This window comes from Lolium rigidum, chromosome 6 (genome assembly GCF_022539505.1).
Source record: "Lolium rigidum isolate FL_2022 chromosome 6, APGP_CSIRO_Lrig_0.1, whole genome shotgun sequence".
Lineage (NCBI taxonomy): Eukaryota > Viridiplantae > Streptophyta > Magnoliopsida > Poales > Poaceae > Lolium > Lolium rigidum.
This window is the reverse complement of record NC_061513.1, coordinates 162533790-162539165: the sequence shown is the minus strand read 5'-3', so window position 1 is coordinate 162539165 and position 5376 is coordinate 162533790. Positions and strand designations below refer to the sequence as shown.

Genomic DNA, 5376 nt, shown 5'->3' with positions numbered 1-5376 from the left:
CTCTATGGTTTTGTTTCTGAAATTGAACCCGAGTTAAAATCCCTGTGAATCTAACAAAACAAGAGCATGACAGTGGCAACGGTTGGACAAAGACTAGAAAATTGGGTTCCTCACGGGAGCACAATTTATGTTGGACTTTGTTATCAAAAGCAGGATGTAACTAAAATCATATTACATGGACAAAGCAAAGGCTATACTATAATATAGGCAGCGAATGCCAATATATAACACTACGAAGAGATAGCCCGGAGTTTAATCTGAGCACCATGCATTGGACGCATCATCATAACAGTATGTGGTGCATGGGTATACGAGGACGCGAGTTCAAACTCAAAGCGTTGAAGGATCATGCACAAGGCCATCTTGGCCTCAAGCAACGCAAAGTTCTGACCAATACAGATACGTGGCCCCCAGCCAAATGGGAAAAACGCACCGGCGGGCTCCTTGGAGGCCTTGGAGATCCCGTCCGCAAACCTATCTGGTCTGAATTGGTGCACGTCGTTTCCCAGATGTCCGGGTCATGGTGGATGAACAACACGGGCATCTCAAAGACCACTCCAGCTGGGTACGTGATGCCTCCGATCTCAATCTCCTTGTATGTCTTTCGGGTGAAAGCAGTAGCTGGTGTGTACAAACGAAGAACCTCGTATAGAATCATTGTCACCTGCATAACACATTAATAATATAGTGCACCTCTATGTAAATGTCATGGTAACAAACTAAACAATTTCCAGCTGGTACTTACAATTTTGAGTCGATTAACACCCTCATACTCAAGTTTATGCTTTCCAAATAGGCCAAGAACCTCTTCCCTTGCGCGGTCCTGCCACTCGGGGTGCATGCTAAGTACAATAATTGTCCATGTAAGGAGTACTGATGTAGTCTCCATTCCTGCAAAATAGAACAACTTGCACTCTTCCATGACTTCTGCTTCTGACATTCCTAGGATGGATTTACCATTTGCATCTATGGTTGTCATGTTTGACAGCAGTAATAGGCCGAGTAAGTCATCTTTCGTGCTTTCTCCTTCCTGTATAGCTTGCATCCTATTAGAAATTAGACCTCGTAGAATGTTCTCAATCTCGTCATTAATTTGATGCATCCTTCGGTTATTTTTGGTAGGAAAGTACCTGGAAATGACATACCTGTCACAGTGTCAGTACAATAGTACATACAGACAGAGTAACGAAGGCTTACTTTTAATTAAGATTCCGAGAAAACAAGGTGGTGAATAAAAGGATAATAATGCCATTATTGGAGGTGCCCTTAGTAAATTTTGATTAAAACTGTGTTAATTTTAGTACTGAATGATTACAGTATCATATTTCATTCCATGATATTGAAGAGAAATTAAACCAAATGATATTGCCCCTGCAATGTCAATTGGAGCCTAAGAGCACTGTCTACTGAACAGGACTAGTAAGTTCAAGTGAAAAAGGGGAGTGAGTTCTAGTGAGCTTCAGTTAGTACCAAGAAGTAAGTCACATATAAAGTTTTTTTTTAAAAAAAGTGGTAACTGACGTGTAACCGGGTATCATAATCTTGTGAATGGCTGCCATGAATCTCCCCATCTGCTCGGACTGCAGTTGAGAAATCCTTCTTCCTTCCAGATAACTGCTACCGAATGCGGTTTGTGAGATGACATCCCCGGTGAGGTTCTGGAGCTCTGAGGAGACATCCACTTCCCACGAGCCCTCGGGACCAAGGGATTGAGTCCATCTGCCAACAAGCTCTTCACAGCATGCAGAAAACGCTGGCAGCATGAGCTGTAAATTAAGCAAGATTACTCTCGTCACAACAGATGGTTAATTCACAAACGTATGAAAAGTAGATGTAAAGTAATTGTAAACACATATGGTAAATTACGCGGAACAATTAACAGCAGCCATACCTTGAGTTTCTCGACATGGAACGCAGGGTTGAGTATCCTTCTGTGCTTGACCCACTTCTCGCCCTCGTAGTTCCCTACGCCTTCGGCGAGGAGCTTGGATAGAGTTGGGAACTTGAGCTTCTCGATGTGGCCAAACTTGTTGGACATCACCTCCCTGACAAGGTGAGGATCGGTGATGGTCACCTTAGGAATCGGACCGAACCAAGAGATGCACGGCTTGCCGTGCTCCTCGACGTTGTTATAAAGGAAAGGCATGACGTGGGCGCCGATGTCGTGGCAGCGCAGCGGCAGAGGTCTTGACCACACCTCCCTGTTTTGCCGGGCGTAGTCGTTGGCATCACCGATAAGGAAACGGTACGACGTGCCGCGGAGACCCTGGGCACGAAGAGCCCGCTCGAGCCGCCTTGGCTGCCACCACAGCTGATCTAGCAGTCGGATGGTTGGCCACAGAAGCACCGAGCCAAAGAGGCTGCATATCAGGAAGGTCCATGGCACAGAAGCTGAACCCAGTAGCGATTCAAGAATCATTTCTCCGCAGAAAAGTGGGAGCAAGAAGAGAGGATAGAAGACAGTGATGTGCACTTGGACTGGTTTGGTAATGTTTGGGGTCACAACTCTGAATATATAGTAGTGACACCAGGACAGTGTAGTCTCCACTGATCATTTGTTTAATGGTATGCCATGTGGATATGTCGATCAACCTCACCACACAGTCAATGCCTCGTTCCCAAGGAACTTGGAAGACAAGAAACTCCGCTTATGATCTGACTGGTCAAACTCAAGGTGCAACGCAGGAGGATGGCTCCCTACCATGTGCGTTGCTTCGTTGTTTCATGGTTGCTTCGTTGCAGTTTGTGTGACCTCAGAGCCAGTCCATGCACACTGGAGACCCAGGGCAAAACAAACAACTTGATGTAGAAGCTCAGTGTAATTGGTATTTTCGTGATATTAATATATTTCTTTTATAAAAAAACAATTTGGTTCCGTTCCGTACAAAAATATATAATCAAATTATTTTGTGCGGTAGTGGTAAACTAAGTGGCCTTTCAGTACAAGTTTGCGATCTCTATAGTTTTTTACACAGCAAAACACAAATTGACGTTGTCGCTGACAAAAAAGATAGCATTTGCTTCCAGATCAGATTATTAAAGGAGAACAGTTGTATTTCTCTTGCCAAGTTCTCACAAAATTCTTTTGTCTTGCAAGATAAATTGTGGAAACGTCTTGCCCTCTTTGCATTTTATTTTTGTGGAAGGTTCAAGGAGAAATGCTCTGAAATCAAAAGTTCAACACATTATATCCCATAATGGCATTATATCGCCTTTTGACATAGTGCCATTATATCTTACACAAGACAAAGATTATCACATGAGTTGTTCAGAAATGAAGAGAAAATGCTCTGGAAGACAGGGCATTGTTGAAGCCGGAACAGACAAATTTCACTGTCTTATTTTCACTACAAATCTGCAAATATGTGGCAGACGGGTTACCTGGACAGGAAAACCATCTTATGCAAAAGGTTAAGCCGTCCCAAATTCACCATGTACCGGGCAAGTTCATCGCCCGATTAACTGATTAAGTAACACGATATCATGACTCAGTGGATCTTCATAATGGCGATTATCGAGTCCGATTTCGCATTAGTTGTCACTGGTTTCAAGAAGATATGCGAGGACAGATATTTGCTCGATCATGTCTTTGCTGTGACGAATCTTGAAACTGAGGCTCCTAATGAACATAAAAAAAAATCTAATATACGACACATATTTTTCTAGTTCTTTTCAGTCTAGCAGATGGGTATGTGAAGTATCGCAGCTTGCCAAACTTCAATTGTGATTCACTACCGTATTTGGTCTGTCATTGTTCCGGTTACTGCACATGTCCCATTGCAGGCAAGCATAAGTAAGACCAGAGTTGACAGGGGAAATAAGTTGTGTTAGATGAACTGAATACACAGTGAAAGCCAACAATTCAGTGGATACATAACAGCTGTTTGGTATAACAAATGCTTAAAAGATGCTTACATATTACAGCATAACAGATGAGAGCCAGCAGCATTAGTTTATATTATCAAATAAACAAAGAAGTAAATAACTTTGTTTTTTTTAATCCAAGGTAAATTACAGGAGTTCAGGTACCAGGAAGGATAGAATAGGTTGTTTAGGGAATAGGGTAGAGTTCAGGTACGAGGATGGGTGGCACCCCTGTTACAGGGTTATTGCCGTTCACCGCGTTGTAAACTGCCATCTTGGCTCTCCTTCTATTAAAAGTTGATGCACTTTCCAAGGTGCATTCTCAAAAAAGGAATGGTAGAAATATTCAGTTATAGGGAGCTGCAAATCTAAACGTTTTGCACCTTGTGAAGACCATCATTCGGACAATTCACACCTAATAAGGTTTATGGTGAAATATCATTAAGATGGTCACCACAGGTTTGAACCCTCATCGGACGATCCTCATTGGGAACCTGAACTATTTTTCCAATTGATTAGCTCACTGGGATTTAAGACGACAACACCAGAGGTTTGAACCCTCATTGGGAATATGCCGAATATACTTGAAATTTTGTCAACATAGAGATAATGAGAAGAGTGCAGAGAATAATATTTCTTTAGCAGAGGTTTAATCCTTACCTTGTTCATATTTGACCTTGGATAGTCAGTGCGGGTGGATTTCTGTCTCTGGAGTTCGCCGCCAACCAGCTGATACTGAATGACCTCGCCGGCCATCGGAATCAACCCCTCGTCACCGCCACCCAGGTTAGAGCGGACAAAGGAGATTGCGGCGCCGCGAGCCGGAGCCAGTCAGCCAGATGGGCCCTGGATGGGCTGAGCCAGTGGCTTATTTAGTGATAACTTTTTTACTTTTAATCTTTTATTAAAGTATATTTGTTTATGAGTTAATAATTTATACTAAAAATAGTTTATATTTTAGATAAAATAAAATTTGAAATATATCAAAAATAATTGTTGATACAGTATTTGTTTGAATAAATGTGTATACGAGCTGTCTATGTAAATATTAAAGAGAACAATAAAAAATTAGCGTGTTGAAAAAAGTTGTTCCCTTTACATATAATGTGTGAAAGTTCAATGTCAGTAATCTAGAGGGGGTGAATAGGTTCTACAAAATTTTCCTTGACTTGTTTGCAATTTTAGGCTATACCGATAAATAAAATGGTCTAATGCAAACTAAGTGGAGCACCCTATATGGAAAAATATATACAAGAACTTCAAGCTCGATGGCTATCACAAATAAATAGGTGGAAAGAAATAACCGAAGCACGTGGAGACAACGATGTATCCCGATGTTCACTTCCTTGAGGGGAAGCTAGTCACCGTTGGAGAGGTGCGGTACCATGAAGGACAACGAACGCCACGAAGGCACACCTTCTTCTCCGTGAGATCCTTCCACGAAGTAGGAGCTCGTTCCACTATGTGAAGACCTTAGGGAGACCTTCAATCCCGTACAAACTTTCCGGTTCG

General features: G+C 42.2%; 1 pseudogene; it reads right to left on the bottom strand.

The window, feature by feature from the left end:
* Window positions 1–230: 230 nt before the first annotated feature.
* LOC124661163 lies at window positions 231–2492 on the bottom strand (annotated as a pseudogene).
* Window positions 2493–5376: the final 2884 nt, after the last annotated feature.